The sequence below is a fragment of the Phacochoerus africanus genome, chromosome 5 (genome assembly GCF_016906955.1).
Source record: "Phacochoerus africanus isolate WHEZ1 chromosome 5, ROS_Pafr_v1, whole genome shotgun sequence".
Lineage (NCBI taxonomy): Eukaryota > Metazoa > Chordata > Mammalia > Artiodactyla > Suidae > Phacochoerus > Phacochoerus africanus.
This window is the reverse complement of record NC_062548.1, coordinates 77,610,043-77,634,985: the sequence shown is the minus strand read 5'-3', so window position 1 is coordinate 77,634,985 and position 24,943 is coordinate 77,610,043. Positions and strand designations below refer to the sequence as shown.

General features: G+C 44.7%; 1 protein-coding gene across 1 annotated transcript in view; it reads left to right on the top strand.

Annotated features, from left to right (window-relative positions):
* ANTXR1 (ANTXR cell adhesion molecule 1) overlaps nt 1-24,943 on the top strand; it is a 243,486-nt gene that overhangs the window by 121,855 nt on the left and 96,688 nt on the right. The window lies entirely within an intron of this gene.

The window sequence follows — 24,943 nt, the reverse complement described above, 5'->3', positions numbered from 1 at the left end:
AAAGGGAAGTTTGGTTGTTACTGCCGTAGCTCGAGTTCGATTCCTGGCCCGGGAACTTCCCCATGATGGGGCGTGGAAAAAAAAGAGAGAGAAAAGGAAGTCTGTCCCCTTGAGAACAAAGCAAGCAAATTTAGGACCTTGGGAACTTTTCATGAAACATTGTCTTCTTTTAGATAAATACTTTAAAATTCTATAGTTTCCCACCCAAAGTGTACAAAAATCAGAGAATCATTCAAATACTTAAAAAATATATATATATATATATATAAATATTTTTCAAATTCCTCCTGTGTCTCCCGTGCTCCATTCACCTTTTATAAGTCACTGTCTTTAAGGAGCTTAAAGTCCAGTTGGGGAATGAGTCCAACAAGCACATCAAAGAGTATAATTGGAGTTCCTATCATGGCTCAGTGGTTAACAAACCTGACTAGCATCCATGAGGACGTGGGTTCAATCCCTGGCCTTGCTTAGTGGGTTAAGGATACGGCGTTGCCATGAGCTATGGTGTAGGTTGCAGACATGGCTCGGATCCCACGTTGCTGTGGCTGTGGTGTAGGCCGGTGGCTACAGCTCTGATTCGCCCCCTAGCCTGGGAACTTCCATATGCCACAGGAGTGGCCCTAAAAAACAATTTAAAAAAAGAGAGAGAGATGGTAATTACCGGCGGGAAGTGGGAAGAGGCCCTCTGCTAAAGAGAAACCAGCCTGAGCAAGATCTAGATATGGCCATGAACACAGTTTGTTCATCATCCTTCCCAGGAACTATGGTCGTCTTTCTCTTTTCTTCTCTGTTTGTGTCCATTTCTGGCACCCTCTAATTGTGGGGCCTTTCTCAGGTTGGCACCTACTCTCCTCAGATGTACATGCCACAGGCTTGATCACCTGGTGTGTAACCATGAGGCCCACCTGAGGCTCCTTCTGTCTATGACCAGGATTCGATTTGTATTCGTTTCCAGGTTGGAGAATTACAATCTCAGAAGAAAGGAAAGAGATCTAAAGTTAGACATAAGGGTCTAAAGTCAACACTAATGCAGTGGAGAGCCTCTTTTCTCCCCTAATTCATATAAAGACCAGCCTGGCTCTAAATAGTAACGAGGTTGAGTAAATTTGAGAAGACCTGGAAGTTCCCATTGTGGCTCAGCGATAACAAACCCAACTAGTATCCACGAGGACGCAGGTCCCATCACTGGCTTCATTCAGTGAATTAAGGGTAAGGCATTGCCACAAGCTGCAGCGTAGGTCACAGATGTGGCTTGGATCTGGTGTTGCTGTGGCTGTGGTGTAGGCTAGCAGCTGCAGCTCTGATTCTGTCCGTAGCCTGGGAACTTATCCGTATGCCGCAGGTATGGCCCTAAAAGGAAAATAAAATTGTTTACTTTCTTAATTCACTCCAATCTCATTCATTTAAAACTCCCAAGGTTTTTTTATAATGATTTTTATTTTTTCTTATAGCTGATTTACAGTGTTCTGTCAATTTTCTACTGCACAACAAGGTGACCCAGTCACACGTACATGTAGACATTCTTTTTTCTCACATTATCATGGAGAAATGCTATGCTCCATCACAAGTGACCAGACATAGTTCCCAGCGCTATACAGCAGGATCCCATTGCTTATCCATTCCAAAGGCAATAGTTTGCATCTATTAAACCCCAGATTTCCAGTCCCTCCCACTCCCTCCCCCTCCCTCTTAGCAACCCTAAGTCTGTTCTCCATGTCCATGATTTTCTCTTCTGTGGAAAGTTTCATTTGTGTCATGTATTAGATTTCAGATATAAGTGAAATCATATGGTATTTGTCTTTCTCTTTCTGACTTACTTCACTTAGTATGAGCGTCTCTAGTTCCATCCATGTTGCTGCAAATGGCATTCTTTTGTTCTTTTTTATGGCTGAGTAGTATTCCATTGTGTATATATACCACATCTTCTTAATCCAATCATCTGCCAATGGACATTAGGTTGTTTCCATGTCTTGGCTATTGTGAATAGTGTTTCAGTGAACACGCAGATGCATGTGTCTTTTTCAAGGAAAGTTTTGTCCAGATATATGCCCCAGAGTGGAATTGCTAGGTCATATGGTAGTTCTATATATAGTTTTCTAAAGTACCTCCATACTGTTTTCCGTAGTGGTTGTACCAATTTACATTCCCACCAGCAGTGCAGGAGGGTTCCCTTTTCTCCACACCCTTTCCAGCACTTATTATTTGTGGACTTATTAATGAAGGCCATTCTGACTGGTGTGAGATGGTATTTCATTATAGTTTCAATTTGCATTTCTCTAATAATCAGTGATGTTGTAAAACTCCCCAGATTTTTAAATCAGAACCCTCTCTTTTTATGTTTCTTCTTTTAGACTCTATTTTCTGGTATAAAAATAGGAATTTGCCTGAAAGATTGCTTTTTAGCCCAATATGATCATTCTGGGGACCGTCTCCCTTTTGTGTTGCTAGTCAAAGACTGCAAAGCCTTCTCTCCAAATGCCCCTCTTCCAGGAGTTCCCCTCATGGCTCAGAAGTTAATGAATCTGACTAGCATCCATGAGGACACAGGTTCCATCCCTGGCCTTGCTCAGTGGGTTAAGGATCCAGCGTTGCCATGAGCTGTGGTGTAGGTTTCAGACACGGCTTGGATCCTGCATTGCTGTGGCTGTGATGTAGGCCAGCGGCTACAGCTCTGATTCAGCCCCTAGCCTGGGAACCTCCATATGCTGCGGGTGTGGCCCTAAAAAGCAAAAAAAAAAAAAAAAAAAAAAGCCCTCTTCCATCTTCCAAGCTCTCTCTTGATTTCCTCCTCCCACACCAGTTGCGGCCACAAACTTGCTGCCTTTGTTTCAGAAAGGGGGAGCCCAGTTAACATCAGTATTGTTTTTAACACTTCATGTCTCCCTGTGTCCCTTGACACCTTAAAAATACAGAGATGGGTTATACGTTTGGAAACAGCCAGAGATATGAAGAAAACAAAGCACAGATTTTGGAAAAAGCTATCATCTCTCATGGAAAGTGTTGCTCATATATTCCTTGAGGAAAACAGAGACTGTGTCTCGTTCACTATTGCAACCCAGCACCTGGCACAATGCCTGCCCGTAGTCATTACTCAGTTGATAGCTGGTGATTGAATGAGTGAATGAAGGGACTCAATTAAGAGTCATGCTGAACCCATGATGGCACCTGCTGGTAGAAGAGGAAAGCAACTAGAATGAGGTAGGATTAAACAAGGACACTGAGCTAGTTGGAGGATAGGCCTCCAAAGAGGACAACCAGCAATCCAATATGCAAAACCAAGGAACATGGGGAGCTTGAGCATGAATTAAGAGGATCAACTCTGCCAGAAAAGGGACTGTAACCAGTGAACCAGGCAGGGCAGTAGGCAGGTTTCTTTAGAGCAGCACCAACTCCACCAGGGGCAGACCCTGGAGAAAGGGGTCTAGAAATAACCCCTGGATTAAGATTCAGAATGTGACCCTTGGGGGTCTATAGCACAAGGTTGGAAGGCAGGCAGAACCACAGAGACTGATAGAGAATCTAAGTAACTAACTCTAACATATTAGCTAAGAGTAAAGGAAAAGATAGACTACATGGGAAACAGACAAGTTCCACAAAGATGTACAATTTAATGCGAAAAGTGCTTTAATCGAGAAACGAAAAACATCCAGTGATACGGTGAAGCAGAGTGTCTGGGGAACCAAACAAGGAGTCACAAGAGAGATGATAAGTGAACTGGGCCAGGAAGAAAGAATAGGGATTTGCTCAGGGTATGGCCTGGGAAAGGCATGTTTTGGGCCAGTGTGGCTGTGTCTGGTTTGGGCGGGAGGTGAGGTCGGAAGGTGGCTCCGGGAGAGATGGTAGAGACAAGACAGTTGGGACCAGTTGGAAAAGCCTTCCTTAGCTGCCATATTTTGGAGTTTCCTTAATATTTCATTTCAGCACAACACAGGATGCAGTTTTGATGTTGAACTCTGGTATCTCTTCCTTTAGGAAATAAACACCCTTCGTCCTCAATAAAATGATCTAGATAACTTATGACTCAGGGAACATTAGCATGGCTTGAGTTCACCCTGGAATACCAGAAACTCAGGCTATGACAGGCTCAGATAATCTGGATGCTGCCAGCCAAGGCTGAGGCTGCACCGATGGTCTTGGTCGGGGCTCGCTCAGAAGGGAGTGTGCTGGAGCCCACAGATAAACACTCCAGTGGCCGAGCTGAGAGAGGGAGGGCAGGGACTGCCCTCGGACACTGTCTGCAGAGCTCTGTTTTAGGCAACTTCCTGCATCCATTTTGTAAGACTGTTTAATTCTGTTACTAATTGCTCTGAAGTAACTTGGGAAAACACAAATCCAGCCCAGCTTTGTAGTCATATAACTATCGAGGTAAACAGACAGTTGGCATGACTGCCCTTGCCAAAATTTCTTGAATTTCACCAGCCTGGTAGGGAATAAATCCAGTAGCCTGTGCTGAGTGGCAATCTCGCCTTCCAACATAATAAAAAATTATTGCTCACTCTTCAGAAAAAGGAGAAATCAGAGAAGACTTTTTTTCTTCTGTTTCTTTTCCAAGGTAAGCAAAACAGTCCATCAATCAAAATAGGTAGCTCCCTTTGGGATAGATAACTCCTACCAGCGGCTGCAAGCCTGTGGGCCTCTTCATTAAGGAAGGAAGTGTAACAGAGCGGCTGCTGGTGGTGAGCGGGGCCAAAGATCAGGACCAATGTGTGTTGAAATAGTACTGTGGGCAAAGTGTTAGGAACTCAGAGAAAAATAGCCCATCCTTGCCCTCCAGAAGCCCTCCACATAGTTGCCAAGGCAGGATCAGTGTTCTATTTGGGGCTGCGAAAGGCCAGTATCACATGGGTACCTAGAAATTATTTATCTGTTCTAAAGATGCATGAGCCTCCTCCCAGCCTTTGGATAAGTAAATCATGCATGCGTGTGTGTGTGTGTGTGTGTGTGTGTGTGTGGTCACAAGCATTGCACACCTAGAGGAATGCTACTTCATGGGCCTTGTGGGTTACTTCTCTGTCACCTAAGAAAAGCATTTATCCTTTCCTGCAGAACAGAGCCGGACAAATCCTTTTAGAAACTCAAGGATAACATGTAGGCAGCTCATTATTTACTCAGCCCAAAACCTCTGCCCCATGAGTGTTTTTTCCCTCACAAGACCCTCCCCAAACTATTTCTCAATTACAGGAAGTAACCTTGGAGAAGACAAGTCCTATCCAAACAACCAACGGAGGAGGGAGGGACCAGACCCACACCCTGACTTCGTCTATAGATTTTTTTTCACCCTAACATCTTTCACAGCCTGTCCAACTCACTCCCACACCCACCTCTCTCCTATTCATTCAGCCACCACACCTTCGCAGACAGTAAAGAGTAAAGGGAGGCTGGATTAGAGGGGAAGTGGGAGACTGACCTTTCCACGGGTTTTAATGAGAGAGGATGGAGCCTGGGTCATGAGAAGCCATTCAAAGGAAGCATCAAGCAATACTTCTGGAAAATTAATTCAACATTTGTATGTTCCAAGCATACTAACAAAATAGCCTTTATCTGGATGCTCCCGTTTTATAATTTGGACATTTGGAAAGGGAAGAGACTCCAGTTTACTGCTCATTATTTGAGCTGAAGGGAACTTTGTTCTAAGCATGACCAGTCCACAGCCCTGGGGTTACAAGTGATTCATTAGTATCTCATAATCATCCCTTGAAAAAGGATGACTTTTACTTTATCATTGCTGTAATTGTAGATCATCGGTCCTTTGAAAGATGTGGCTTAGGAAAACACAGGGGAAAGCCTTGAAGAAGAAAAATGGGAACCATCCTAGAGTTTAGGATCAGATCAGTGTAGCTAAAATCTTGCTTGCTGGTAGAGATCCTAGTTCACAATAGATAACCAATGTTAGTTTCCTTATGCTGATGGTATAGGCTCTTTAGGAATCAGTGCAGTGACATGTTTTCCAAAAACACTCTGACCTCTGGTTGAATTAACAGAAGTATGATGTCTAAGACTAAGCAGGTGATGGAACCACTCAATTTGGTGAGGGTAAAATCTCCTTTCAGCTATTACATGAAATAGTAAGGACACTTTAAAGGAGAACCTAGGAAAACAACCTGTGAAAAAAAGATTACCAACCATGGCAGATTATATAGAATAATTATAGAATTGAGGCTCATTAGCCTAAAGACATGAAGAAAGACTTGATGGCTTTTTTCAGTATTTGAAGGGCTGTCCTGAGGTATATCTGCTTTCTTGTATAGATCTAAGGAGTAGAATAGGCTGACGGACAGCCTGTGGCTCAGTTTTTTAAAAAGTCTTTCCAGTTGGCTGCTCCACACGGGTGAGAGTGAGCTCCGCATTGTGGTTGTATTCAAGTCCAGGTAACTGGACAACTTGGCAGAATTATATAATGGCCATTCATGCATCAGGTAGGCAATTGAACTAGAAAGGCTTTCAGACTCCTTCCAGCTCTGAGGGTCTATAATTCTAGAACTAAAAGTAAGCTGATGGAAAAGCAAGGCAAACATTATCATTCCTATACAGTGTAACAAATGAGCTTGGCTTTTGTATTTTGAAAATAAATATGAAAGCCTTTTGTTAGTAACACTGGAGATAGTTTCTCTTAGTACAACTCAAATTGGCCAATCTCCACCTAATTCAAATGAGATTATATTTCAGACCAAAGGACCTTAAGCTCCTCCTGACACTTTGTCTTCAAATAACCTCTCAACATACCCTACCCTCTCATTTACAATTGATAGACTAGTCACAAGTCATTCTCATCTATTTATTAGCCAGTCTTAGTAGAGCCATACATAATTCAAGGTATGTACATAATTTTTACAATACCCAGTATTTTTTATCATTATTGTCTTAACAAGATGACCTGTGGTTTCTTAGTGCCATTAGAAAGGGCAAAAGACCACAGGAGTATCAGAATGCCAATCCAAGGTGTCAAATGTTGTTGATGAACTGAAAGAAAAATAGTTTGCCAGGATTTCTATTTTGATAACCCTTGTAAGTATAAACATCTTTTCAAATATGTTTTGGAGGATTGAGCTGACTTGTTTTGCTTGGATGTTTGAGGGAATTGACTTTCAATATTTTTATCTCAAAGCATTTTGAAGAGGGTTTTCCATAAGTTTGAAATTTTGCTTATTTTGAGAATAAGTGAGGGAGTGAAAAGGATTTTCTGAATCTGTGCTTTAGGAAACACTGAGATAAGCATATCGGAAGAGGGTAATATTTGTTTTTAGAAACAAAAACTAAAGCCAAGTACTAATCCAAAACCAATGTAAGTGAAAGGACCAAAATCAGCAGCTAAAAACACAGATAGACAGATTATATTTAAAAAATATCCTGCCCTATGCTGTTTGCAATAAAACATGCATTCAATAAAATAAAAGGACACAGAAAGGTTGAAAATAAAAGTGTGAGAAAAATCATATCAGAGGAATACCAAAAAAAGCTAACATAGCTATATTAATATTAAATAAAATAAACTTTATGGCTAAAAAAATTATTGGTATAAAGAGGACCGGTGTATAATGTTAAAAGGAACACTTAAACCTAGAAAGTGTAATTCTACTCTGTACTTAATGACATATCCTCAGCATATATAAAAGCAAAAAGTGACAAAATGAACAAAGAGAAATTGATAAATCCACCGTCACAAGAGGTGATATCAATACACTTCTTTCAGAATTAATAAATCAAGTATCCAAAACAATGAGTAAAATACAAATAATTTGAATCATGCTTTTAAACATAATCTAGCGGCTCTATGGAAGCCATTGTACACAGAACAGATGTATAAAATATTGCATAGTGTTTACTTTTCACTCTCCACCATTCTTGTCATGAACTAAAATTCGCTTACTCATTATTTTTACCGTGAGACGCTTGACTTCTGAGGCTGTTTGCCCCTAGAGAGGTCTTCTAATCACTATGGTTTTTTGAAGTTTTCGTTCTGCTTTTTTCTAGCCCTCTTGGTATGACACATGTATCTTCCATTCACCATCTCCTCTTTCTGATTTGACACCTTAAGCTTCTGGGTGTTCTGCTATCACACAATCGAGCTTCTGTAATTTGAGCATACAGTAAGAATTCCCAGTCTCCTGAGAGAAAGTATATGCCCCAAATACACGAGCTTTAGTGAATGTGCATTCATGCTTACTCCTGGGTCACTGGGGCTGTTCCAAAGGGTTGAGTTTGGATTGGCAAGTCCGGTTGTGAAAAGCACAATTGTTGGAAGAAGGGCACAATTTAAAGAGGGTCCAAAAGTGTGTGCATGTGGAAAGAGAGAGAGAAAATAAGAGTGGAGGGAGTGGGGGAGGAAGAGAAGGAAGACAGATTCACAGTTTGGGAAATATGACCAAAATGCAGAGAAAGCCTAAGAGGATCTCTTAACACTAAAGTAACACCAGCTCTTTAAGTGATCCAAAGTAGGCAAGAATGAGTGGACTAGACTATCACAGAACCGGAGGAGACGGCAGCCAAACTCAGTCCGTATTGTCCTGGTTAGGAGTTTGCAGTCACAATGCTCCAAATCACAAGCTGCCCCAGTGTTCGTACGTGTATCTGCTGATCAGGATCGGGATAGTATTTGGGTCTGACAGGATTTACGTTGTTTGCACTTGGTTCCAAAGAGCAGGCAGATTCTTTCCTCTACTCCCTGTAGAATGACCAAGTCCCACCAGGGTATATAAGCACCTTTCCTTTTGCAAAGCAACCAGCTTCCCACCTATTTATTAGGGCATCGAAGAAATTCAAGTGATTTAATTCCTATCTCCCCAAAAGAAGGGTCTGTGCCACAAGCAAGACATACCTACATTCTTTTGCTGTAACTGCGATATAACTAACAGATGTTAGTTTAGCCAGTGCCCAGAGCAGTGGGCCTGATGTTTTGTTTTATTCTCTTTAAAAATTAAAAAGCACTTGGGAGTTCCCTTCGTGGTTCAGCAGTTAACAAACCCGACTAAGATCCATGAGGATTCGGGTTCGATCCCTAGCCTCGCTCATTGAGTTAAGGATCTGGTGTTGCCGTGAGCTGTGGTGTAGGTTGCAGACGCAGCTCAGAACCTTCGTTGCTGTGGCTGTGGCTGTGGCCAGCAGCTGTAGCTGCAATATGACCCCTAGCCTGGGAACTTCCATATGCCACAAGTGCGGCCCTAAAAAGAAAAAAAAGAAAAAAAAAAAACAGCTTAAAAAGCACTTGAGTAAGTGATAACTAAAATATTCTTGGTGTCTTTTAAATACAGTCCAGCATCAGGAAAACTACTTCATTTGCAAGCCAAGGAAGTATACAAGGGGCAGCTAAGTTCATTTTATTTTATGTGCTTTGCCCAAATTCATGGATTTAGGAAAGGCAGCTAAAAAGTTCAAGGTTTTTGAGATTGTATATAAAAGACGCAAACTCACCAAAATAAATATCCAACAAAGGCCGTTCATGATAGAGTCCAATCCAGCAACCTCAGGTGACCTTTAGCTGCAGGCCTTAATAGTGGTGAATGCAAATTTCAGATCCCTAACAGATAAAAATGTTTGATGATGATCCAATATTTGTATCTCATACTTCCTTACTCTAGATAAGGTTATGTTCATCCCTACTCTGTGCCTTTGATCAAATTTCACTTTTCTTCTGAAACGCCCTCTCCTTCTTTCCACTTTCCCAAAATTCACTCATGGCTACAAGACCTGTCAAGTGCTGCCTGGACCTGCCCCCATGATGCCTCACTGATCTTGGCAGGGCTCCTGAACTCCCTCTGCTCTGAGTTCAAGCACTGGGGCTTGTAGCATCATTTAGAGGTTAACTGCACGCACTATGTGACTCGTTCCAACCTTTGCTCCAAGCTCTGCGAATCAGTCCTGGCTTTCTAACTGGACCATAATAACATCTTCCAGGATTGTATGCTGACTCTGTGCTTCTTTTGTGTCTCCTACTGCTGAGCATGTATTAGAATCTCAGTAGAAAACTATTTGTTGGTTTCCTATTGTGCAGTATAGAGACATTGTTTTAAGAAATCAATTATCGTGGTCACCACTAGTAAGCATCTATTTCTAGACAGTGCCACCCAAATCATAGACATGGCTTCCACCTTACCAAGTTCATAATCTAAACCAACAGCTAACAGTATACAGAAGGTATGCTTACTTACTGATAATAGCTAATAATGATGCCGACTAATGTACAAAGTATGATCAAGAAGACCAACTGAGCATATGCATTAAATAAATAGTTACAATAAAGGCAAGTAGACAAGTCCGTGTATCCATAGAACAAAAAATGTGAGAAATTAGACTCTCTCTTCCAATGTCATAGTGTTTGAACATTATTAAGTAACTTTCTCTGTACTCCTATTTCAGCATCCCACTCACAGGAACTAAGGCATTCTGAGTACTAATGGGCTACATCTTGTCTGCATTATCCTCTAAAAATTGGTTTTGATTAACAAGCTCTATGTGTTTCATGGAAAGAAAAGTACTGAAGGAATCCAAGATCTGTTTATTATCACCCTCACCACTGTGAGTGACTTGAAATGTTTCTACCCAGTCAGGGTGACAAGAGGACCACAATGATGCTGGAAAATCTGGACATGTCCTTCCATGTCCTTGATACAGAGTTTACTTGAGTTTGTTGGAGTGTAGCGTCAATCTTCAGTGTAGTCATTGCATATTAATGACGGCTTCTCTAAGTCCTTCTGGTATTATTCACACAAGGCAAAAAGTAATAAGATGTATAGCAAACTAGAATTTACACATCCAAATTATTACTGCTTCTTCAAAATATTTCCTTTAGAAAGCTGTATACTTTTCCCCAACAACACTGCTACGATTTCATATTCCTGCTCTGAAATTGACATGACTTTGAAGGCCCAGTATTTGAATATCCTCAATAGGGAAATTAGGGAAACATCATCATGTCAAAACAACACCACAAGTTGTGGGAACGAGGTCTGGCAAATAGCAGGTTATCACGCTGGGAACTTCACTGATTAAAAATAACAAGGCATGACTTAGAAGGTATAAGGTTTTCTTTTTGTAGCCTATAAATTGGTTTCAGAAACAATTCCGAGGGAGGTGTTTCAGAATTGCTTTGAGCAGTGGCTGAATCATTGGACAGTCTCCAGCATCCAAAGCCCCTCATTTGGAGGGAATTAGATTCATTTGGGTGTAGAAGTTCTATGTTCACTACATGAACAGCCTCATTACTGTATAGCCATGCTTTAAAAAAAAAAAAAAAAAAAAGAGTTCCACAAGGGCTTAGGTAATTCTCACCTAATATTTTTTTCTACTGCCTACTTCGTGGGTTAAGGAATCCAATATCTTCAGTGCCTATCAATTTTATTACCATTTCTAGCTAAGATGACCTCTCAGGTAGCAAGAATAAACCATAATATTCAATTAAGTTTTACCCTCATTAATATTTGATCAACTTTAATGAGAGCTATGAAATTCACCATTGAAAAACCCACTTGGGTTTTGCATTTCTTGACCCTGGTATGGCAAGCTGAGGGCCTGTGGCTTCCCAAATATGTAACCTGGGACCACCCACCAACACCATAGCGTGGTCACAGTTGCAGAAAGCTGTTCACAGGAATCAAATCCATTTACCTGGGCCAAGTCTGGGCGCACAACCAGGAACATGGCTTGGACTTAGAAGCAAGGGGAGGAGGGAAAGGAAAATCGCATTTCTTGAAGGCTGGCCATGTTCCAGGATCTTTACATACCTTATCCTCTGAATTATTGAATCAATCCTGGGAAGTAGGAATTACCTCAGTTTCATGTAAGTTGAGACAAGGAAGTTTAAGAGAGGTTGGGTAAGTGGCCTAAAAGGCCACATAGTAATAAGTGGAAGGGTGAGGATTTAAATGTAAATGTTGCTGATTCCAAAGCCCGAGCTCTTTGCAGTGAGGTTGGTGAGCTGTTTCCAGGGGTGGGGCCACGGAGGGAGAGGTGGGCAGCCTGGGGCAACATTGGCACCCAAACCATTTCTGCGTCCCATTAACTGTAGGCGGTGTTAGTTTGCTAAGTCCTCATTTCCCTCAGTCTAATGAATACTTGAGTGACAAGTCCTTTTATGCCTGAAACATTGTATTATGTCTCCAAGTCACAAAGATGCATTAAGTCAGACACATGTCCTCTAGGAGCTTGTAATTCCCTGAGAGAGCTAAGCACATAATGATAAGAGTATCTGTCATATACAGTGGACTATATTATAGATGCTAAGGGAATGCTAGGATAGAGGTACAAAGTAACACTCGAGCCCAAACTCGGAGTTGGGTGGTAGTATTTAGTTGTCTGTGTTCCCCACTCAACTCCAAGGTCTGTGATTACAGAGACGGTGTCCATCTTTTATGCCAGTGCTTGTAGAGGGCTGGCACATAGTAGGTGCTCAATAAACATATAAGGTGTGAAGGAATCGGGTGGTGCCCGAGCTAAGACTTGAAAGATAACAAACAGTTACCTGAGCAATGAAAGGAAGAAAGGGTGTTTTAGGGAGAAGAACATGAGAGAACAGTGAGGAGTACACAGGGGACCACATGCAGTTGAGCTCTGTCAATCCATAAAGTGGAAGGAGGGAGGTGGTGAGAGGGGTGGTCGGAGAAAAAAGAGCAGCTTAGTTGCCAAGGGCCTGAGCTAAGGACCCTTGGACTGAGGGGCCCGTGAGTGGACTCTGGAGATTTGATGGATCCCCCTGAAACTGTCATCAAAATTTGCGAACATGTGTGTCAATGTGAATGTGTACTTTTCTGAGGGAAGGGCTGTATCACTTTCATCAAATTCTCAAGTGTTAAAAACTCTAGCAGACGACGAAGAGCTGTGAAAGAGCTCATGGTGGGCAGAGCTGCCGTAATAACATTTTAGATCCATGACTCTAGATGCAGTTATAGAGGACGATGGCATTTGGGGTGGCAAGGATGGTGGTACAGAAACCAGTGAAGAAAGACCTGCAAGTGACCAGAAGAGAAATAACAAATTCCTAAACTCATCAAGGGTATTGGAGAAGGAGCAGACAAGGGCGGATTCCAGGAATACTTAGGTACTCAGCCGTAAAAAAAAGAATGAAATCATGCTATTGGCAGCAACATAAAGGGACCTAGAGATGATCATATGGAGTGAAGTAAGTCAGGCAGAAAGACATACATCATATGATATGCTTGTATATGCAATCTTAAAAAAATGATACAAATGAACTTACATGCAAAGCAGAAACAGACTCACAGACTTCAAAAACGAACTTATGGTTACCCAAGGGGACAGGTTCAGGGGAGGGATGGATTGTGGGTTTGGGATTGGCACACTATTGTATACAGAATGGGTGGTCAACAGGGACCTGCACAGGGAACTCTACTCAATATACGGTGATAAGCTAAATGGGAAAAGAATCTGGAAAAGAGCTGATGTGTGTGCATGTATAATTATATCACTTTGTTGTAGAGCAGCAATTATCACAACATAGTAAATCAACTATACCTCCATAAAACTTGAAAAATTCAAAAAAAAAGAAGTATTCAGGTGGTCAAAGGAGTAGCTGTACTGATGAGAGGGTGTGGCGTCAGGGAGGGGAGCGGGAATAAAAGAAAACTGAGCTAGACTTCCAGATTTCCAACTTGGATGGATAGATGGTACCATTGGATGAGGGGAGAACGAGCTGGTTCAAAGGGGAAAACAGCGAGTTTCATTCAGGTTGAACCGTTGAGTTGGAGGTATCAGTGGGACCTACAAGACAGTGAAATGACCCTGACTCTGACCCTGACACGAGGGGAGATCTAGGCTAGAGAGAAAGATTTAAGTCATCGGTATCTAGAGGAAAGTCGAAACTCTGAAAGGGAATGAGACATCCCATAGCAAGTTTTAGAAAGAAAAACAGCAAGGAATCAAGAACGCCTCCATGGGTTGTACAATGTCATAAGCGTACTGAATGCCATGGATTCTGACACTAACAAATGGTTAAAATGACAAATGTTATGTGCATATATTTTGTATCATAATTTTTAAGTGAAAAAAAAAAGTGGACCCTTCAGGCACAATAAAAAAGCTATATACCTTTCTTTAAAAATAAAATGGATCCACGTGGCTTCTGGACATTGAATAGGCTGCACACAAAAGACGCCCAAGAGGAGGTGGGAAAGGAAGGATCAGAGGCGGGAGGAAGGAGGCCGAGGAGAGCACTGTCACAGATGCCTGGGCAACAGAATTCCAATAAAATGCAGGGCAGGATGGGCGGAGAAGTTAGATAAAGGCTAAAGTTACTTCCAGAAATAACAGAATATAGAAGCTCTGGGAGAGAGAGTTTGGGTCTCTGGGCTTGCCCATCCAGGACTTCTCAGCAGCTATAAAAGGACTTAAATTTCATCTTTCAAAATAAAACTTGCCCATACTCTGCCAGTTTTGTCTGGGCAGGAAACAGAGCTCAGACCAGCTGCTAAGGATGGTTCGAAATTCCACTTCAGAGTCCTGGAATGTGACACCTCCCAAGCACCAAGCCCCAGCCTGGCTTCTGTTCTGGGAGTGAGCAAAGCTGCCTCCTGGAGCTGAGGGTGGGGGGTGGGGGGAGCAGCAGGGGGCGCAGAGCCCTCCAGCCTCCCTCTTGCAGGTGCTCACAGCATGTCCCATCTGAGAAGGACAAGTCACATCCCTGGCCCTGTATCTCCACACCTCTCCCCTCATCGGGATGGCCTCTTTGGTATTTAGAACGAGCAAGTTGCCATGAGAGCCCCAGGTCAAGGACCAGAGCTGCCCCTGGTGGGAGCGCCTCTTGCCTTGAGCACTTTTTGAAAGTGCTCCAAAGACAGCCTCACTCATCCCAGGGAGAGAGGGCCTGGGCCAGAGGTGGAGGGAGGGGAGAGAGAGGGACCACTGGGCAGCCTCACGCCATCGCAAACACGCTTCGTGGCGCCCTGGAGTGCCCTGTGACATCATCATTTACCAGCTGAAGCCAGGGAAGCAGCACTGCCAGCTTTTAAGAAATTCTAATGGATCGTCAGCTATTTTCCTGTCATATTGTTGGCAGACTTCGGCTGATAGCCCTTCAATGTGGCAGAATAAACTTGCTCATTCATTCATATTACATTTTTAAAAGACAGCCTCGGAGTTCCCATTGTGGCTCAGAGGGTTAGACACCTGATGTTGTCTCTGTGAGGATGCAGGTTCCATCTCTGGCTCAGTGGGTTAATGATCCATAACCCATAAGCTTCAGCATAGGTTGCAGATGTAGCTCAGATCCATTGTTGCCATGGCTGTGGCGTAGGCCTCAGCTGCAGCTCCAATTCAACCCCTAGCCCAGGAACTACTTTATGCTGCAAGTGCAGCCTTAAAAAGAAAAAAAGAAAGAAAAAGACAACCTCTTCTAACCATGTGAAAGAACCTGAGAATCTGCAGTCATTCAGCAGTAATACTCAGAATCTGCAAAACCCCCAGCCTGGATCCCAGAACTGCAGCAAACCCACCAGCCATCAGTGAGGGCTCTCGTGACCCCTTTGCTCATAATTGGTGTACACTGCTGTCAAACTGTAATTGTTATAATTACCACGGCCCATCCTGGGGTGAGGGGGAGGTTAAAATAAGAGACATTGGAGGGATCGCCACTGTCCTGGGGACAATAAAGTATGTGAACAAACAGAAGTGAGACCCTAAATCCACATCTGAAAACCTCAGTACTGCCCTTGTTGTTGTGGCCTGGCGACCAAGGCTGAGTGCGGCAGCAAATGGGCTGGAAACTGAAGCCCAGAATTAAATAGATTTGCCAGCCTTCTCGCAGGCCTGAGACCTGACAAGGAAGACATCCAGCCAGGGGCAGAGTTACAGGGAAGTTGATGAACTGTAAGTTTCAGGAATCCTCGTGTGAATGGATCTCATCTAGCCCTTCTAAGGCCCTGGGAGAGGTGCTTATAATTTTGCATTTCAATTTTTTTTTTTTTTCCTGTTTTAGGGCCGCTCCTGCGGCATATGGAGATTCCCAGGCTGGGGTCTCATCAGAGCTGCAGCGGCTGGCCTACACCACAGCCACAGCAACGCGGGATCCAAGCCGCATCTGCGACCTACACCACAGCTCACAGCAACGCCAGATCCTTAACCCACTGAGCAAGGCCGGGGATTGAACCCACAACCTCATGGTTCCTAGTCAGATTCGTTAACCACTGCGCCACAACGGGAACTCCTTGCATTTCAATTTTTATGTTCTTTTTTTTAAAGAGGCCTCCCCAAAGTGTAGCAACCAGCCCCTCCAAAAACAAGCTCACGGTGAGCAGAAGAGGACAGCCTCTGCTTCCAGTGGGCACCATGCTGCCCAAGAGGAGGCAGAGAGCAGAGGCCTATGCTCCCTGTGCTCTGGCCTTGTTTACCGAAGGAGTAAAGATGGGGAAAAGGCCTGGAGTTGTCGAAAACGCTGCCTTCCTCTTGCAAAGATCCTCAGGAGTGGGGAAGCTCCCTCCCTCCTTAACTGAGACAGTCTTCCAGGCAGAACTGAAGACACTCTAGTAGCTACGCAATAGCCAATAACCCCATGCCCAGACATCAGGCAGAATCCCAGTGCAAACTCAGCATAGTGATGGGGGGGGATTCCACCAAGTTCAAGTGGAGCATCCCCCAGTGTCCCATAATTCCTCTTAATTTTACCATCCTCCTTTTACCCTGGCAGAGCTCAAAACAAGACAGAAAGGAGCAGTGACTCCTGATGCTCGGTGGCCCAGAGGCCTGTCCCTCTCCCCACCCCTCCACCATGCACCAGAAATCCAGAATTACTTAGAAACCTACCATGTAAGAGAGGCTTTCATTATTCAAGTTTCCAAATCTATACCCTTGAAAACAATGCCTCCTTGTCTTAAAAGGGATGCCCTCATTTGGTGAAGTGGGAACAATGGAATTTTAAAAAGCTGGGATGCAGGGATTTGCTTTTCAAGCCAGGCAGCCTTCAGGGAAGGTTGTCCTAACTAGAAACATATTTGATGTTCTGTGTCTGCGTGCTCCACCGTGGGCCTCTGTGAGTGCTTACTGGGAAAAAGGCAAACAACTACTCATTAAAGAAAATAGATGGAAGTTCCCGTCTTGGAGCAGCGGAAAGGAATCTGACTAGGAACCACGAGGTTGCAGGTTGGCTCCCTGGCCTCACTCAGTGGGTTAAGGATCTGGTGTTGCTGTGAGGTGTGTTGCAGATTGCAGACGCGGCTTGGATCTGTTGTCACTGTGCCTGTGGTGTAGGCCGGCAGCTGAAGCTCCAATTAGACCCCTAGCCTGAGAACCTCCATATGCCGCAGGCACAGCCTTAAAAAAAAAAGACAAAAGACAAAAAAAAAAAAAGAAAAAGAAAAGGAAAGAAAGAAAAGAAAATGGATGACACCCTCCCTCCAACCCCCTTCCCCTCTCCCCCCTCCCCCTTCCCCCCTCCAAACTCTCCCCCTCCCCCTCTTTTCTCTCTTCTTTCCCACCCCTGGCTTCTTCCTTTACCACCTGAGGCTTCTTCCTTTACCAGGAGTTTCAGTTCAGCTTTAGTCACAGACCCCTGGGCCTCCCGCTTTCTGCCACAAAGGTTTTAAACAAAAAGACCATATTGATTTTCTAAACTTCGTTTTTACGTTTTAAATAAAATAAGAATTTAGGTTGGATCGGGTGATATTTAGGCCTCCGGGGAAATAGCAATGGTAGGACTCAATCTTCGGTTTTTATTTTTTTAAGTTTTATTGAAGGAGAGTTGATTTACAGTATTGTGATAAGTTCTGCCGTGCAACGAAGTGGTTCAGCCACGTATGTACACACATCCATTCTCTTTCAGGTTCTTTTCCCATAGATGATCACAGAACATTGGGCAGAGTTCCCTGTGCTATACAGCAGGTCCCTGTTAGCCAATCATTCCACATACCTCAGTGTGCAGGTGCCAATCCCCAACCCCCCGTCCATCCCTACCCCCCACCACCTATCCCCTTTGGTAACCATGAGTTTGTTGTCAAAGTCTGTGAATCTGTTTCTGTTCTGCATATAAATCCATTTTTGTCTTTTATTTAGATTCCACATATAAGTGATATCATATGCTATTTATCTTTGTCTGACTTATTTCAATATGATAATCTCTAGGTCCATCCATGTTGCTGCAAATGGCATTATTTCACTCTTTTTACAGCTGAGTAATATTCCATTGCATATATGTACCACATTTTCTTTATCCATTCCTCTGTCAACACACATTTAGGTTTGCTTCCGTGTCTTGGCTATTGTAAATAGTGCTGCAGTGAACATAGGGTGCATGTATCTTTTTGAATTATGGTTTTCTCTGGATAGATGCCCAGAAGGGGGATTGCAGATCATATAGTAGTTCTGTTTTTAGTTTTTTGAGGAACCTCCTTACCGTTTTCCACAGTGGTTGTACCAATTTACATTTCCATCAACAGTGTAAGGGGCTTCCTCTCCAGCATTTGTTGTTTGTAGACCTTTGGATAATGGCCCTTCTGGCTGGTGTAAGGTGGTACCTCATGGGAGTTTTGACTTGCACTTCTCTAATAATTTGTGGTGTTGGGCATCTTTTCATGTGTTTTTTGACCATCCGTATGTCTTATTTGGAGAAAAGTCTGTTTAGATATTTTACTCATTTTTTGATTGGGTTGTTTGTTTTTTTGATGTTGAGCTGGAGAAGGTGTTTATATATTTTGGAGAGTAATCCCTTGTCAGTCGCTTCATTTGCAAATCTTTTCTGCTGCCTTTTTTCCCCTCTGAAATCTCTTTTGAAGTTTCTGGAGAATTATACCCAGAGGCTGCCCAGCAGGGACAGGTGTCAGAGGCAGAGTTTTCTGGACATGTCAGCTTCTGTTCTCTCTGTGTGTCATAAAATCAGGTCCAGGCAGGTCCTCACTTCAGGCTCCCCCTCCCCAGTGGCAGAGAGCCTCGTGGATGCCTCTGCTTCCAGGCCTGGAGGCTGGCTAATGCTGATCTTGTGGGTTCTTAGAAGCCACCTTGCCCCCTGCCAGGTTGCCATCCGAGACAGGGCCTGGGAAGACACATTTAGACACTGACCTAAATGGCCCCACTCAGCCCCATGGGGGAGGCTGTGTGGACCCCAGAGCCTTTCCACTCCTGGCCACCCTGTGCCCTGGTGAAGCGGGGAGCAGAGGCCAAGTCCACACAAGTCCAAGTTGTGAGTCATGCTGAGAACAGTGGTCAGCCCATGACCCTCCTGGGCTCTAGCCAGCTTTGGGGAGCAGGCTGTGGGGAGCAGAGGCTTTGCCAGTGGACAGTGAGCTGAGATAAAGGAAGGCAGGTCAGAGGCCAGAACCCAAGGAGCCAAAGCAGTTTGTACCAGAGCAGGAGGACAGAGCCAGATTCTGGGCCAATAGGCAACAAGGTGTGGGTTCTAGAACATTCCACATGCCTCCCAGCCCTCAGCAAAGTCTGTTCCTTAGCACACAAGGGGGCTTTTCATCTTGGAACTTGATGAAGAGGCAAATGGATTAGTTCAGAGTATCTGAACTAATTGCATGAATGAGGCAGATACCTTTGGCTACACATTGCAGATGTGTATATATTATCACATGTTGGTATATTTTCAACATGTAGCATAGAGCCACCCTTATATGAGCTGTCAGTCTCTCTTCTCAAGGTAATTGATTGGAACTCCAATCCAAGAGCACCAGGGGAAGGCCTGGCCATGACCCTCATCCCTTTCAGACTTCACTCTGAGGGACACTTGCTCTGCATGACACTCTGACCCGCCTTGGGCCGTGTGGGGGCACTTCCTTCCATCAGAGTGGACGTAGCAATTACAGACAGGGCCACTGAATGTTTGGTCTTTAAAATATAGAAATTTCTTTTCTTTTTTTCTTTTTAGGACTGCACCCATGGCATATGGAAGTTTCCTTGGCTGGGGCTCAAATCGGAGCTACAGCTGCCAGCCTACGCCACAGCCACGCAGGATCTGAGCTGCATCTGTGACCTACAGCACAGCTCCCAGCAACACCAGATCCTTAACCCACTGAGCCAGGCCGGGGATCAAACCCGCAACCTCGTGGGTACTAGTTGGGTTCATTGCCAGAGTCACGCAGGAACTTCCTAGATATTTCTTAAGTGAATTCTTTGTAAACCTGACCTTAGACGGTAATGGTGAAGTGGCAGGAGAAAGGTTCTAAAACTAGACTGTGAAGGTTCAATTCCCGGTTTTGTTAACGTTAAAACTGAGGGCATATAAGTATGTCTGTAAATGATGGAGGAAGGATCTTGGGTATGTTGCGTACCTTCACTGAGTCTCCATTGTCCTTACGTGCAAAAAGGGGATAACAGTTCCTACAAGACTGCCTTAACCAGGCTCATCTAACTCCATGAGATCACATACAGGGAGGGCTTTCTCATGTGCCTGGAATGTGGATAGCGTTCAACAACAGTCGTGATCATTGGTTAAATTAGTACAAAGATGTCCACGAAAATGCAAGCGCTTCAGAAGGAGTGTCCCTGGAGAATGTCCTCCTAAAAGCTGGACAGAGCTGCAGCAGCCCTCCACCTGGACCTTTGACCTCCAGTCTTTCCTTCCTTGGCTCCAAGAAAGCAAGCGCACCTGGTGTTCCTGGGCTGAATCTACCCAGGGTTCCCCTCGGCTCAGGACAGACCTCGCATTCCTCTCCTGGGCTTGGCTTGGCCTCCCACAGTGGGGACCCTGCCACCTTCCTCCACCCACAGCACCCCCTTTGTGCTTACTTTCTGTCCATCCCCCGGCAGGGCGGGAGTCCTGTGTCACCTCCTCTATAAGGGTTTGTTCCAGGCAGCACTCGCCGAGAGCAGTAGCCTGCTGGTTGAATCTGTGAGCTGTGGAACCAGACAGCCCAGGTGTGAATCCTGGTTTCCGCCTGTGACCGTCATCTGCCCTCCTTGCCTTGGTATTTTTATCTGTAAGATAGACAAAAACTATTACCGAATTCCTAAGATTGTTAATGAGAATTCGGTGACCTGACATATGCAAAGCTTGTACGTCCCTGGCACATAGTAAGTGCTCAATAAATATTAGCTGTACTAATGACAGGTATTATTACTATCATTACCATTATTACTGTGGCCCCAGAATAGAAGCTTTTTAAGGATTGAGACTGTATTTTGTTCCCTGCCCGGCACATAAAAGGTGCTGCATGAGACTCACATGTAGAGAGAACAAATAGTGGTTACAGTGGGAGAGGAGCGGGGCGGGACAAGATAGGGGTGAGGGGAGGTACAAACTATTGAGTGCCAGATAGACTCAGGGATGTGTTGTACAACACGGGGAATATAGCCCATATGTCATAATAACTATAAGTGGAGAGTCACCTTTAAAATTGTATAAAACAGGAGTTCCATCATGGCTCAGTAGAAAAGAATCTGACCAGCATCCATGAGGACGCAGGATCGATCCCTGGCCTTGCTCATTGGGTTAAGGATCCAGCGTTTCCATGAGCTGTGGTGTAGGTCAAAGACTCGGTTCGGATCCGGGTAGCTGTGGCTGTGGCGTAGGCCGGTGGCTACAGCCCTGATTCAACCCCTAGCCTGGGGACCTCCATGTACCGAGGGTACCGCCCTAAAAATACAATAAATAAATAAATACATAAATAAAATTATGTTAAACTTTTTAAATGTTTTAATAAATAAAAACCACCCAAAAATAAATAAATAAAAGGTGTTGCATGTACAGCTGTTGAATAACACACAGCCCCTGAGTGTGGGTAACGGTTGATACACATCCCTCAGCAGAAGAGGAGCACCTTGGTTCTGTTTAATCAGTCCTTATCCCTGAGGCCTCTTGGTGGGCACAGGATAGACCCTCGGTAAACGCTGGGTTAATGAATCCATGAATGAGCCCTCCGAGGTTGCAGGCACATGTCAGCTTCTGGTAAATCCTTAGCTTCACGTCCGAGTTTATAAAAAATCCATGCCCTTTGTTAGATGGTGACTCTTGGACACTGCTGGTGTGTAATGGTTGCTGGAAGATCTTGAAAACCAGGCAGCACTTTTAGGCTCCTGATCAGGGCTTGTCTCCAGAGCAGGAGTTGGTGCCTCCAAGAGCTCCTGCCCCCTGTATTTCCACTCGCTCAGCGCCCCCTTGCACCGCGCTCTTGCCTAAGCCCCACACTGTCCTCTTTCACTACAGCAGGGAGGACTGGGGCTCGGAAAGGGCAGACTGAGCCTGGCCAGAGAAAGGCCAGATACAGCTTTGTCTGAATGCAGGAAATCTCCTTCCAGTGAAGGGGCCTTCCTCTCTCCCTTCGTGGGTCTGGTCCTTCACCCTCCCTGCCTCACAGGATACCTTCTCCTTTTTCCAGAAAGAATTAAAAATGTTTCTCCACAATACATCACCCTTTCTGCTTCAGTTCCTCTCTCTAAAGTGAAAATAAAGTCAGGAGAGGGGAGGGAGTTCCCTGGTGGGCCAGTGGTTAGGATTTAGCACTTTCCTTTCTGGCCTGGGAACTGAGATCTCACCTCAAGCTGCATGCCACAGCCAAAAGAAGAAGAAATAGAAGAAGAAGAAGATGATGATGACGACGAAGGAGAAGGAGAAGAGGAAGAAAAAATTAGAAAATCAGGAGAGGGGAGATTGTGTATCATGTGAATAAATGTAGTCTGCAGTCTTTATGAATTCTACCTTAATACTGAAAGACCTCTGTTGTGTAAGCCTTGCAGGAACCAAACCACTTATTATTCCAAGTGCAAACTGATTTATGATGTGAAACGGCCACCATGTTTGCTGTCTTGAGGAAACAGGGGAGGAGGGGGAGTTACTGCTCTGAGTCTGAGACGATAGCTTCCCTCCCACTTGCCCGGTCTGCTTACACCTTCCAGCTCATTTTACACCTCACATCAGTGCAATGAGGCAGGTGAGGTTTAGGGTCTCCATTTTATGGGCATGGAACATACAGACAGAAAGATCAAGAGGGTTGGTCCTTGACTGAGAACAAATGAGGGGAACCCACGTGATTTCTTTGCATCTTCACTGAGAGCATTGCTCTCTGCCGTAGCCCATGCATAAGTGATGTGGGTCCAGAAGCATCCTCTGGCCCCTGTACCCTCTCCCCACCCACTGCCCACCCTGCGCCTGCACCTGTGAGGCTGCAACTCCTCGGGGACGATCTGGCATTCTCCGGCCCTGACCTGCTGGGGGCTGCATGTTTAGTTCCTTGGCTTTTTGGTCAAAGACATTCCAGGGAGGAAGAGCTGCCTTTAAACAGCTTCCAGTAGCCCCCACTAAGCACTCAGGGTGGGAGTGAGTCACGTCCCAGCTCTGCCATTAACCTGCCGTGTAACCTCGGACAGGCCCCCTCTGTAAATGGAGGGAAGGGGTGGCTTTGAGAATCTGATCATGCTGTGAACAGTCTCCCCGAAGACACACGCCCTGAAGATCAGGCATGTCATTCATTTCAGGAGAGTCACACCTGCCATCCTCTTAAGCCTATCTGTGTACCCCACAGGTCCCCTGATCTTGGGCCAGCACACCACAGCCACGAGAGCGCTGACATCATAGGGAGGAGCCCCAGGAGCAGATTTTTCTTTTTTTCCAAGTGCAGATTTTTGAAGTACAACTGGAATAGTTTATTTTCTCATTATGCAGTCTTAAAAGAGAAAAGACAAGTTTCTTAAAAATTATCATAAACCCACTATCAGCTAAACCACGCTTAATACTTTAGTAAATATCCCTCAGTGTCTCTCTCTCTCTCGCTCTTGAGATATAGGTCACACATCCTATCAGGGATATTTTCTCAGGTCTTTTAAATATTATTTAATGTCTGTGTGTGTGTGTGTGTGTGTTTTAGGGCTGCACTTGCGGCATATGGAAGTTCCCAAGCTGGGGGTCAAATCAAAGCTGCACCTTCGACCTACACCACAGCTCATGGCAACGCTGGATCCTTAACCCACTGAGCGGGGCCAGGGATCGAACCTGCGTCTTCATGGATACCACCTGGGTTCATTTCCACTGAACCACAATGGGAACTCCCTAAATATTATTTGAAAACATAGTATCTACAGAGTAATTGACTGCAGCATAGTTCTAGAACATAGTATTAGCCATTCCCTCATTGTTAAATATTTAGGTTGTCTTGCTTTACCATCATCGTTATTGTTGTTGTTACTATTATTATCATCTGTGCAAACATACCTGATGGGGGTGGGGGAGCTAAAAGTGGAATCGCCAGCTTTATTGAGAAGGGGATACCTATGACAACATCTGTGACAACTTTCCCCTCACCCCACCCCTAAAAGTTGTACCCATTTGCATTCCCAGGAGCTGGGGAGGAGGGAGAGGGAGGGGACTTCAATCTGCTTTCCTGAACCAGCAGCCCCAGAATATTGACACCAAGTAGGATCTCTGTCGCTTAAAGTTAACAACCATCTCAGGGCACAGCAACCGTGTCTGTTTTCTGGACTGGCCTAGGCACGTTTGGAAATGGGTGTAATTTGTCTTGAGTGCCTGCTGCACAGGATCTGACAGCAGCCTTGACTCAGTCACCACACCCCTCCCCTCCCAGGTTCAGCAGCAGCTGTTCACCTCCCCCAACTCCCTGGGATCCATCTTACCTCATATCACATCCTATCAGCTCTAGACTTTGCCTTGTGAATCTGTTACACGTGCCCATGTGAACAGGTTCCAGGGAGCAGGCTGAGTTCTAAGAACTGTCCTAAGTCCCTCCCAGGTGGCAGAAAGAGCAGATCTGGGGAATGGGAGGCTCTCAGTGGATGGAGGGCAATGGTCCAGAGGCAGGTGGGCAGTGAGTGGGAAGCCATCTCATTGGCCAGATGCCTGGGCAGCCGTCTGCTCTATCTCTTGCAGCATTCTCCAAAGAGAAGAGCAGGGCCTCTCTGAAAAGACAGATTCATTTCTCATGAGAATTAACTACAGAGTGTTGCCCAGAATGCTGGGCAGAGTTTCAACCATTTCCTGGGCAAACTGCTCTTCTACAGGCCTTCAGTCTGCAGAGTAGAGATGGGAGTGCAGGGAGAGGGAGACCATGGTGTTGCC